This window comes from Macrotis lagotis, chromosome X, assembly GCF_037893015.1.
Source record: "Macrotis lagotis isolate mMagLag1 chromosome X, bilby.v1.9.chrom.fasta, whole genome shotgun sequence".
NCBI lineage: Eukaryota > Metazoa > Chordata > Mammalia > Peramelemorphia > Peramelidae > Macrotis > Macrotis lagotis.
In genome coordinates this window covers 473,030,431-473,043,847 of record NC_133666.1, presented here as the reverse complement: position 1 = coordinate 473,043,847, position 13,417 = coordinate 473,030,431, and the positions used below count along the sequence as shown (strand labels likewise).

Below are 13,417 nucleotides of genomic sequence, written 5' to 3'. Positions count from 1 at the left end.
TAACACTTTTCCCCAATTTCCCCCAGGCTCAGGTGTGGGCAGTAGAACTCATCAACTCTGAGTGAGGATTAAAGAGATTAATGCTCTATCCCAAGGTCACAGCCCACATTGTTCAAGGATAACCAGGATACTGCTACACCTCCCACTCCCCCAGGCATAAGGAACAGACCAGTAATTAAGGTCACAGACACTCCAGAGAAAGTAACCAGCACCCCCTAATGGCCAGCCCACTAGGAGTTACTAAATTCAGTGAGCAAAGCCTCTAGGAATTTCAACACCAAAAGTCTGTGAACCAGTCCCTTCCCCCCACTACAAGATCCTAGGAAAATTAAGAAAAGTCATTGGAAAGGGGAGTCCATTGAAAGCTACCTTGAAGGCAAAGATCCTAACTCAGAGAGATCTGGAATTTCTGAGGATAATATTAATTGGTCTTCGGCCTAGAAAGACTTCTTAGAACAAAACAGAAGGAGCTTAAAAATCAATTGAGAAAAGAAACACAAGAGAAAATTAACACTTTGCAACAAGAAAACAAATCCTTAGAAAATACAATTGGACAGGTGTAAAAAGAAAATAATTCTATCAAAACCACAAATGGAGGGTGGCTAGGTGGCACAGTGGATAGAGCACTGGCCCTGGAGTCAGGAGTACCTGAGTTCAAATATGGCCTCAGACACTTAATTATTATTACCTAGCTGTGTGGCCTTGGGCAAGCCACTTAACCCCATTTGCCTTGCAAAAAACTAAAAAAATCTCCTTAAAAAGGGAGGACAGTAAAGAAATGGGAGGATGGGGGAGACTGAATGGGGTAAATCACATTACATAAAGAGGTATAAAGGACATATTGCAATAGAGGGGAAGAAGAAATGAGGTGAGAAATTCCTGTTTCTTACTCTCATCAGATTTAGTTCAAAGAAGGATTAACTAATTTAAGTTAAGAAACTTATCTTTTTGCATGAACTGATGTTGAGTAAGATGAGCAGAACCAGAAAAACACTGTACACCTTAACACCAACATGGGGGCGATGATCAACTTTGATGGACTTGCTCATCAGGCAACAATTAGGGACAATTTGGGGCTCTCTGCAATGGAGAATGCCATCTGTACCCAGAGGAACAACTGTTGAGTTTGACCAAAGACCAAGGACTAGTACCTGAAATTTGGGGGCGGGGGGAACTGATATCTTATTGTCTGATCTTGCTATCTCTTATACTTTATGTTTCTTCCTTAAGGATATGATTTCTCTCTCATCACACTCAATTTGGATCAATATATGCTATGGAAACAATGTAAAGACTGAAAAACTGCCTTCTGTGGGAGGTGGGGGTGGGGGAGGGAAATAAGATTTGGGGAAAAATTGTAAAACTCAAAATAAATTAAATCTTTAATCTAAAAAACCTTATCTTACCTTTCAAGTATTAAAAGGGGAAATGGGGAGGAGAGGAAAAGAGTAACTAAAAAAGGAAGGGAAGGGAAAAGGGGCAAAGGGAAAGGAGAAAAATAAGGGTGGAGGTTGGATATAAGGGGGGCAAACATACTGAAGGAGGTGGTATTCAGAAGCAAAATATTGAGGAATGTGAATGAGGTGAAAAAAGGGGGGAAATACAAACAGAGGGAAAATAGCATGGAGGGCAAAAAAATGTTAGTAATTTTAACTTTGAATATGAATGGGATGAACTCTCCCATAAAACATAGGCAAATAGCAGAGTGGATTAAAAAAACAGAATACAATATGCTGCTTACAGAAACTCATTTGAAGCAGAAAGATACATATAAAGTAAAAGTAAAAGGTTGGAGTAGAATATATTTTTCTTCAGCTGAAGTGAAAAAGGAAGGTGTAGTAATCCTTATCTCAGAAAAAGCAGTTGCAAAAATAGATCTCATTAAAAAGATAAGGAAGAAAACTATATCCTCCAAAAGCTACCATAGACAATAAAGCAATTTCAATACTAAATATGAATTTACCAAGTGGTATAGCATCCAAATTCTTAGAGGAGAAGTTGAATGAGTTACAGAAAGACATAGAGAGCAAAACTCTACTGGTAGAAGACCTCAACTTCCCTCACTCAGATTTAGATAAATCTAACCATAAAATAAATAAGAAGGAAACTAAGGAGATAAATAGAATTTTAGAAAACCTGGACATGATAGACCTTTGGAGAAAACTGAATGAAGAAAGCAAGGAATATCTTTTTTTTCTGCAGTACTTGGTACTTACATAAAAATTGACCACATCCTAGGGCATGAAAACATCATAATCAAATACAGAAAAGTAGAAATAGTGAATACTTCTTTGTCAGATTATGATGCAATAAAAGTTACATAAAATAATAGCCCATGGAGAAGTAGACCCAAAACTAACTGCAAACTAAATAACTTCATGTTAAAGAATAAGTGGATCAAACAACAGATTACAGATAGAATTGATGATTTCATCCTAGATAATGATAATAACAAGGCAAGGTACCAAAACTTGTGAGATACAATCAAGACAATTATTAGGGGATATGTTATATCTTTAAATGTTTATATGAATAAATTAGAGGAAAAGGAAATCAATGAACTAAGCTAGAAGCTAAAAAATTAGAGAAAGAACAAATTGAAAACCATCAATTAAATACTAAATTAGAAATTCTAATAATTAAAATAGAATTAATAAAATTGAAAGCAAGAAAACTATTAAACTAATAAATAAAACCAAAAGTTGAAAAACAATAATAAAATTGATAAACCTCTAGTTAATTTGATTTAAAAAAAAGAAAGAAGAAAACCATCTTGCTAGTATCATAAATGAAAAAAGGTGAACTCACCACCAATGAGGGGGAAATTAAAGTAATAATTTGTAATTATTTTGCTCAACTCTATGCCAGTAAATTTGATAATCTAAGAGAAATGAATAAATATTTACAAAAATATAAGTTGGCAGCGGCTAGGTGGCACAGTGGATAAAGCACTGGCCCTGGAGTCAGGAGTACCTGGGTTCAAATCCAGTCTCAGACACTTAATAATTACCTAGCCATGTGGCCTTGGGCAAGCCACTTAAATCCATTTACTTTGCAAAAAACTAAATATATATATATATATATATATATATATATATATATATATATATATATATATATATATATGTTGTCCAGGTTAAATGAAGAGGAAGTTAAAGACCTAAATAACTCAGAAAAAGAAATTCAACAAGCCATCATTGATTTCCCTAAGAAAAAATCTCCAGGGCCAGATGGATTCACAAGTGAATTCCATCAAATATTTAAGTAACAATTGGTTCCAATTCTAAATAAACTAATTGGAAAAATAGGTGAAGATGGAACTCTGTCTTTTTTCTATGACATCAACATGGTGCTGATAATAAACAAGGAAGAGTCAAAACATAGGAAGAAAATTATAGACCAATTTCACTAATGAATATGGATGCAAAAATCTTAAATAAAATCTTAACACAGGCATTACAGCAAGTTATCACTAAGATAATATACTATGACCAAAAGAGATTTATCCCAGGAATACAGGGTTGGTTCAATATTAGGAAAACTGTTAGTATAATTGACTATGTCAATAACAAACCTAACAGAAATCATATGATTATCTCAATAGATGCTGAAAAAGGCTTTGACAAAATATAGCACCCACTCCTACTAAAAACACTAGAAAGCATAGGAATAAAAGGATTGTTCCTTAGAATGATAAGCAGTATTATCTGAAACCATCAACAAGCATTATATGCAATGGTCATAAGTTAGAGGCATTCCCAATAAGATCAGGGGTGAAACAAGGATGCCTGTTATCACCACTACTATTCAATATTGTATTAGATATGTAACTTAAGCAATAAGAGAAGAAAAAGAAATTGAAGGAATTAGAATTGGGAAGGAAGAAACAAAACTCCCACTCTTTGTGTATAACATGATGGTATACCTAGAGAATCCTAAAACAATCATCTAAAAACTACTAGAAACAAATAGCAACTATAGCAAAATCGTAGGATATAAAATAAACCCACACAAATACTCAGCATTTCTATATATTACTAGCAAGATACAGTAGTTAGAGTAGAAAGAGAAATCCCATTTAAAGTAACTTCAGACAATATAAATTACTTGAGAGTCGATCTGCCATGGCAGACTCAGAAACTCTATGAAAACAACTATAAAACACTTATCACACAAATAAAGTCAGATTTAAATAACTGGGCAAATATCAGCTGCTCATGGATAGGTGAGTTAATATAAAAATCTCAATTCTACCTAAATTAAACTACTTATCTAGTGCCTTACCAATCAAACTTCAAAAAAATTACTTTAATGAGCTCAAAAAAAGTGTAATTAAATTCATATGGAGAAACAAAAAAGTCAAGAATATCAAGGAATTTAATGGGAAAAAAAGTGCAAAAGAAGGCAACTGCCTTACCAGATCTAAAATTATATTATAAAGTATCAGTCATCAAAACTGTCTGGTACTGGCTAAGAAATAGAGTGGTAGATGAATGGAATAGACTATGTGCAAAAGAGACAGTAAGAAATGATTATAGTAATCTTCTATTTGATAAATCCAAAGAGTCCAGTTTCCAGAATAAGAACTCTCTCTTTGATAAAAACTATTGGGGGAAAATTGGAAGTTAGAATGGCAGAAACTTGGATTATACCACCTCACACCCTATACTAAGATAAGACCAAAATGGATGCAGGATGGACATAAAAGATAATATTATAAGCAAACTAGGAGATCAAGGAATAGTTTACCTCTCAGATCTGTAAGAAAATACCATCTGTATCCACAGAAAGAACTGAGTTTAAACAAAGACCAAAGACTATTACCTTCACTTTTAAAAACAAAGTTGTCTTATATACTGTATAATTTTTCTATCTCTAATATTGTATTTTTGTCTCAATGATATAATATTTCTCTCCCCATACATTCAATTTTGATCAATGTATAACATGGAAACAATATAAAGATTATCAAGGGGGGAGGAGGAAAGAAGGGGAAGGGAAGGGAGGGTAGACAAAAAATGTGTATAATTCAAAACCTTAACAAAAAAAGATAGTAGAAATTGCTATTGTATATAATTGGAAAACAAATAAAATATTTATATAATTAAAAATTTTTTAAAAGAAATAGAGTAATGGATTCGGATAGGTTCAAAAGAAACAGTAATAAATGAATCTAGTAATATACTGTTTCACAAACCCAAAGACAATAGTTTCTTGGATAAGAAACTATTTGACAAATATGGTTGGAAAAATTGGAAAATAGTGTGACAAAAACTAGGCATAAATTCATATCTCACACCCTATACCAAAATAAGATCAAAGTAGGTACAGAATTTAGACATAAAAGGCAAATCAAGAAATACTCTGTCAGATCTATGGAAAGGGGAGAAATTTATAACAAAACAAAAAATAAGAGTACATTATAAAATGCAAAATGGATGATTTTTGGCTCTATTAAATTAAAGGGTTTTGTGCTAGTAAAACCAATGCTGCCAAGATTAGAAGGGAAAATAGAAAGTTGGGAAACAATCTTCACAGTTAGAGGTACTGATAAAAGTCTCAGAAAGTTTTCAGATGAAGGAATTAAAGCCATATATAATCATAGGGGAAAATGTTCCAAATCATTACTGATTAGAGAAATTCAAATCAAAGCAACTATGAAGTACCACCTCACACCTATCAGATTAACCAAGATGACAAAAAGGGAAAATAATCATTGTTGGAGAGGTTACAGGAAGATTTGGACAATAATGCATTGTTGGTGGAATTGTGCACTAATCCAACCAATCTGGAGAGCAATATGGAACTATCCCCAAAGAGCAACAAAACTGATCATACCCTTTGATCCCACAATACCAATACTCAGTCTATATCCAGAAGAAACCATAAAAATGGGAAAAGTTTCAAATGCCCTTTTTGTAGCGACAAAGAAACAGAAATTAAGAGGATCCCCATCAGTTAGGGAACAGTTGAAAAAGTTATGTATATGAATGTATAGTATACTATTGTTTTATAAGAAATCACAAATGATCAGACTCTATAGAAGCATGGAATGAATTACTAATGCTAAGTGAAGGGAGCAAGACCAAAATAACATTGTACACATTAAAAACTTTGTGAGTTGATCAACCTTGTTATGGACAGATCTGTTATAGACAATGCTATCTACATCCAGAGGAAGAAAAACAAAAAGAAACAAAACAACAACAAAAAATACAGAATCTGAATGAATGTTGCATTTACTTTTTTAAAAAATTCACTTATTTTTTTCATTCCTTGTCATGGATTTCTTTCTTTTCTCTTAGTGCTAATTCCTCATACAGAAAATGACTAATCTGTAAACATGTAGAACACAAATGTAAATGCAACTTTTTACCAGTCTATGCACCATTGAGGGGATGGGGTGGGAAGGGGGTGGAAGAAAATTATTTAACATATAAATATGTATATGCATGTGGATAAATGTTGAAAAACTTTTATAGCATGTAATAAAATAAAATACTAATTGAAAAATAGAAAAAAAAGATATTAGAATCACTCCTACTCTCCACAGTGACATGTACCAGGAGGTCTGCAAGGGTATGAACCTCATTCAATCTACAAACAGTACAGCAGAAGGAGTGCTGAAACCCCTCAGTGTTACATTAGTAATATATCATCAGATCTCAGTAGAAAGGGGGAAGATATCTTAGAGTCCACCAAACCTCCCTTTTCTTCTAGTTATCTCTTCTCCATGTACTTTTTGACATTTTGACAAGTCTCTCTCATGACTTGAGCATATCCAGTCAGCGTCAAGGACTATATTATCACTTGCTATGCTCTGAAAGACTTTGGAACTCTGTTTAATGCAATGACCATTCATATAACTCATAATGAAGAATGGAATCCACTTGGAAGTATGCTGGTAAATGTTTAACAATCAGCTCTCTGAAAAAATGTGCATGTCTTATTTTTCGTTTTCATTTATATGATTAACATTTTTTCCATCATTTCTTATGTCTGCAGTCAATAAAATAGTAAATCAATACCCAATTTGTAGCATTTGCAAATTTCCAAGGTATAAATACTTACATTAAAAAATTAACAATAGGGGGTACCTAGGTGACATAGTGGATAAAGCACCAGCCCTGGAGTCAGGAGTACCTGGGTTCAAATCCGGTCTCAGATACTTAATAATTACCTAGCTGTGTGGCCTTGGGCAAGCCACTTAACCCCATTTGCCTTGCAAAAACCTAAAAAAAAAATTAACAATAGACTCTCATGGACCAGTACAAACTAGCACTATCACACCCTCTCAGAGAGGTGATGGATTGAGCATGCAAAGTGATAGACATTTTTAGCCATGACTAATGGAGAAATTTTATTGTTTGACTATGTGTATATACTATGGGGGGGGGTTTGTTTTTTAAGAACTAAGGAGAGATTGAGGAAAATGCTTATTGGGGCAGCTAGGTGGCACAGTGGCTATAGCAGGAGGACCTGAATTCAAATCCAACCTCAGACACTTAATAATTACCTAGCTGTGTGACTTTGGATAAGTCACTTTAACCCCATTGCCTTGCCAAAAAAAAAGAAAATGCTTGTTAAATTAATATATATTTAATAGCCTGGGAGGGAGAGGGGAGTGTTTGTTTCCAAAGTAAAATGAAAATAAGAAGAAGAAGAAAGAAAGAAGAAGAAATACAGCATAAGTTTTGATGAGTAGAAGTTGCATTAGACTGTGTGTATGGTGGGTTATGAAAAGGCATTATTAAAAAGATGAAGAGATTATATAAATATCTTGGGAACAGAACAATCATGGAGTAAATCAACATACTTGGTTAATGCAAATTTGCCACTGAACTAAGTTCAAACCCACTCTCTCAGAATGTGTTCCCAATATGTTGGGGAAAGCTGTATACTTTTGATATTACCATTTCTTTGAAGGGCAGTGAATAAAGGACTGGCCCTGGAGCCAGAAGGACCTGAATTTAAATCTAGCCTCAGACACTTACTGGCCCATGTGACCCTAAGTAAGTCACTTAATTCTCTTTGTCTTAGTTTCCTCATCTATAAAATGATGTGGAAAAATAAATGGCAAACCATTCCAGTATCTTTTCTTTACTTTTTTGTTTTTGGTCACAATACATCTTTATAGAGCCTATACTGATTTGTTGGGGTATAAAATACAGTGTATTCTAAGTATATGAAAAGTATAAAAACATTGAGCAACATTAAAATTGCAATAGTCAGCCATGTAAAATATAATTTAGGAATTAACAAACTAACAGGCATAAAGCATTACTAAAGTACTGATTTCAGTCAAGCAATCTTGACTGATCAGTTCCTTTTTTGAACTTATATTAGTGATACCACTGCTAAGCCTCTTTGGGTCCTGATCTACAAACAGAATCCTTGAGGGACAAAAACAGTGTTCACACACCAGACAGCATCAAGGAAACTATGCCATTGGAGAATATCAGAAGCAAATAAACCATTGTGATGCTTTTATTGTCAAAAAATAATCCAGCAACGATATTCACAGAAGGTGACCACCTTTTCTGCAAGTGCTGTCAGAAGAAATTAGAGTGACATTCTCAATCCACCCAATCTTCATTCCAAAATGTGCTAGGAAGTCTCAGGGCTGACCGTGCACTGGGGCCAGGTGTCTTAGTCCTGTTTCCCCCATTGCCCAAAATTTGATGTGAAGGGCAGTGATGCCTAATTCTTTACATCTCTGGGCAACATCCTGAGTGCCCAACATAGCAGCATAGGGAGAAGATTTGTCTCTGCCAGTCTTGACTTTCATTGCACCAGTTACACGAAGAAGATTTCTTGCCAGAGAGAGATCAGTCACATGGACAAAGGTGTCATTGAAGGAAGCAAAGATATGGCAGACACCAAACACATTTTCTCCCTCTGCAACCTGAGGTCCAAGGCTGATACCTGCTCTTCCTTCTTTTCCTTCCCCTTGCAAGGTGCCATTTTTGCTCCTTTGCTTGGGCCACCAACACCCCCCAGTATCTTTTCTAAGAAAACCACATATGGGGTCATAAAGGGTCAGACACAATTGAAAAGACTTAAAAACAAAGCTAACATTAACTTGCATGACACATGACTAATATAGAAGACAAAACCTTTTATCCTAGCCTCACAACCTTACAAAACCTTCCAAACATGATAAATAGATATACAAGAAATACATTAATTTTAGCATTTTAGCTGTTTCAATAGGCTAAGACATCAACAATCTTAACAAAGTAACAACTTGATAAATTAATAGCAGAGACAGCTAATCCCTATTGCCTCCCTTGCTCACTTAGGACACCTAAAAACCTTCATACTATATCAGAACTATACAATGGAACACATCAGCTCATGCTTTAGAATTCATAGAATAACCAGCATAGGAGGAGACTGATGTAACTTTAAGACCTTGTCCTCAGGAGAGCAACATCAAAAGACAAGGAATTAGAAGGAAAATATACAGAGTATATGTGGGGGGGGGGGAGTAGAGGCTGAAATGGTCAAAGATATCAAGAATAATAATCAATTAAAAACCTTAAGCACAAAGAAGTCTAAAAAAAGCAGATATTAACTGCAGAAGGAAAGATGATTTTGTTTATATCTAAGTGAGTCTAAAGATAGAAATGTACATATATGTATGTATGTACATACATATATGTACATTGGGAAATGAATCAACACTGAAGAGGTAAAGACCTTGTGGATTTCAAAGAGAACATGCAAACAAAGTGGCATGTTCCCCAGAGACAGAAATTATAAATAGATAACATTTACATGGTCCTTATTTTGTTCTAGGAACAGTACAAAGTGATTTATAAACTCATTTGATTTTCACAATATCCTTGGTTGATAAGTGCTATTATTATCTTCATTTTAACAGATGACGAAACCGAGGCAAACAGTGATTAAGAAGTTTGACCAGAATCATTCTGTCATACAGCTAGGAAATGTCTGAAGTTAGATCTGAACTTAAAATCTCCTAAATTCAGGCATAATTTGTGGTCTATCCAACAGAAATATTTGACAGAATTTTTTTAAAAAGGAGGAAAAATACCTTGAAAGCTTTAGGTAATTGGAAGACAGGTGTTGGTGGTGTGAAGGTCATGAGATGCATAGATCTCCAAGAATAAATGACCATTACTGCTGCTGCTGTTTCTCACTTCCTTGTTCCTAAACACTGCATTCCATTTTGGTAGTCTGTCTATTCTTATATTGAAGCCATTCAAAATTATAAGCTTGTCCTCTTTTGGCATATTGATGATAAGGACCCCCAAATTTCAAAATATTTTTCCTTGACCTCATCAGGATTCATCATGGTGGATCTAAACACACTGATGATGATGGAAGTAACAATTTTCTGCAAGTAACAATTACATTGTCATGAGCCTATCATTCACTCCTTTTGATAGGCACACATGCCTGTTGACTAGATTAGTTTCACCTACATCAGCAGGTAAAGGAATTACTATTAAAACCAAAAATCAATTATACAGCAAATTTTAATATGATTTTTCAGGGGGAAAATAAACATTTAACAAAGTGAAAGAACTTACAAGCATTTTTCATTAAAAGACCAGAGCTGAACAAAAAAATTGACTTCCAAATACAAGACTCAAGGAAAATATCAAAAAGTAAAAAAAAAGAAGAAAAACATAGAAATATAAGAAACCCAATAAGGTTAACTGTTTACATTTCTATATGGCAGGATAATAATTTGTAATTTCTAACAACTTATTACTATAAGAGCAATTAGAAGGAGTAATTGTAAACTGAGGGTAAGGATATAATGTGACTGATGGAATGATATACAAAAAATGAATTAAGGGGTGAAAAAGAAAATTGCACAGCAAGAAGAAGAAGAAGAAGAAGAAGAAGAAGAGGGAAATGGCATGGAAGTAAACTATAAAAAAGGGGAAGATGGGTAGAGGGATGACAAGCAAAGCTTAAATCTTACTCTTGACAAAAATTAGCTCAAAGTTATTACAGCAATTTATCACCAGGATAATATAGGTGATCTTATAAGTACTATACCAGGAATACAGGGCTGTTTCAATGTTAGAAAAACAATCAACATAATTGACAATATCAAAACAAAACTAACAGAAATCATAAATATCTCAATAGATGCAGAAAAATCTTTTGACAAAATTCAGCGCCCATTCCTAGTAAAACACACTAGGGAGCATGGGAGTAAATGTTTTCCATAAAATGATAAGCAGTATCTATCTAAACCCATCAACAAGCATTATATTTAGTGAGAATAAGCAAGAAACATTCACAATTAGATCAAGGATGAAACAAGGATGACCATTATCACCATTATTATTCAATATTGTATTAGAAATGTTAGCTTTAGCAATAAAAGAAGAAAAAGAAATTGAAAGAATGAAAGAAAGGCGAAACTCTCATTCTGTAGATGTTATAATGGTATATTTAGAGAATCCCAGAGAATCAACTAAAAGACTACTTAAAACAATTAACAACTTTAGCCAAATTGCATAATATAAAATAAACCCATATAAATCATCAGTAGTTCTATATATATTACCAACATGCCCCAGCAGCAAGAAGTAGAAAGTGAAATTTAATTTGGAATTACTGTAAGCAATATGAAATATTTGAGAGTCTGTCAAGAAAAACCAGGAACTCTATGAACACAATTATAATACACTTTTCACATAAATAAAGTCAAATCTAAACAATTGGGAAAATATCAATTGCTCATGGGTCAACCTAGCTAAATATAATAAAAATGAAAATTCTCTTAAATTAAAAACCTTGCTTAATGCCATACCAATCAATCTACCAAAAAGTTATTTTATAGGAATGGAAAACATAATAAAACTTATCTGAAAAAAACAAAAGGTCAAGAATATCAAGAGATAAAATGAAAAATTCAAAGGAATGGTGTCTAGATATAACAGATCTACAACTATATTATGAAATGACAATCATCAAAACTATTTAGTACTGGCTAAGACAGAATGGTAGGCCAGTGGAATAGGTTATATACATAAGACACAGTAGTAAATGACTATAAGAATCTACAATTTGATAAACCCAAATATTCCAGCTTCTGGGATAAGAACTTGCTGGTTGACAAAAACTACTGAGAAAACCAGAAAATAGTATGGCAGAAACTAGGTACAGACCAATTTCTCATACTATATACTAATGAGTATATGAGTTATACATAAAGAACAATACCAAGAAAATGAAGAGAAGATAGAATAGTTTATCTGTCAGATTTATGGATAAAGGAAGAATTTAGGATCAAAGATGATATACAGAGCATCACAAAATGTAAAATACATCATTTTGATTATAAAATTTAAAAGTTTTTGCACAAACAAAACCAATGCAACCAAGATTAGAAGAAAAGCAGAAAACTGAGGGGAAAATTTGTAACAAATATCTCCTATAAAGACCTCATATCTCAACTATGTAGAAAATTGAGTAAAATTGATAAACATACAAGTCATTCCTTAATGGATAAATGGTCAAAGGATATGAACAGTCAGTTTTCAAGCAAAGGAATAAAACTATCTCTGGTTATATGAAAATGCTCCAAATCTGAGAAATGAAAATTAAAATAACTCTGAGGGACCATCTCATATCTATTATAGTGACTAATATGACTTTAAAGAAAAGGAAAATGTTGGATATTGGAGGGCATGTGAGAAAATTGAAACACTAATGCAATCTTAGTGGAGTTGTGAACTGATCTAAACCCTTCTAGAGAGGAATTTGGAACTTTGTCCAAAGGACTATAGAACTGTACATATCTTTTGATCCAGGGATTCTGTTGCGAGGTCTATATTCCAAATATATCCTTTAAAAAGGGAAAATAACCTAATTATATAAAAACTTTTATAGTATCTCATATTGGTTTGGCTGAGAATTGTTAATTAAAGGTGTGTCCAACCATTGAGAAATAATTAAATAATCTATGATTGAAATGGAATATTATTGTGCTATAAGAAATGATGAGCATGAAGATTTCATAAAAACCTGGAAAGACTTATAAGAATTGTAAGTGAACAGAACTAGGAAAATGCTGTACACAGTAACAGCAATATTGTTCAATGAAGAACTGTGAATGACTTAGCAATACAATGATCCAACACAATCCCAAAGAACTAATGGTGAAACATATTATCTACATCCAGAGAAAGAGCTGATAGTGATTGAATATCAACTGAAATATTCCATCTTTCACTTTTTCATTGTTTTTCTTTTATTCAGGTCTTCTTGTACAATATGGAAATATTTTATAAAATTGCATATGTATAACCTCTATCTGATTGCTTACCATCTCAGGGAGGGATTAAGGGAGGGAATCAATGCAGAGATCAAAACTTTAAATAAAAATGTTTGGAAAATGGCCAGGGAAGAGGAAGAGTAGCTGTTC

General features: G+C 33.5%; 1 pseudogene; it reads right to left on the bottom strand.

Annotated features, from left to right (window-relative positions):
* Positions 1-8,518: 8,518 nt before the first annotated feature.
* On the bottom strand, positions 8,519-8,964 carry LOC141499269 (small ribosomal subunit protein uS11-like; annotated as a pseudogene).
* Between the last annotated feature and the right edge of the window lie 4,453 nt (positions 8,965-13,417).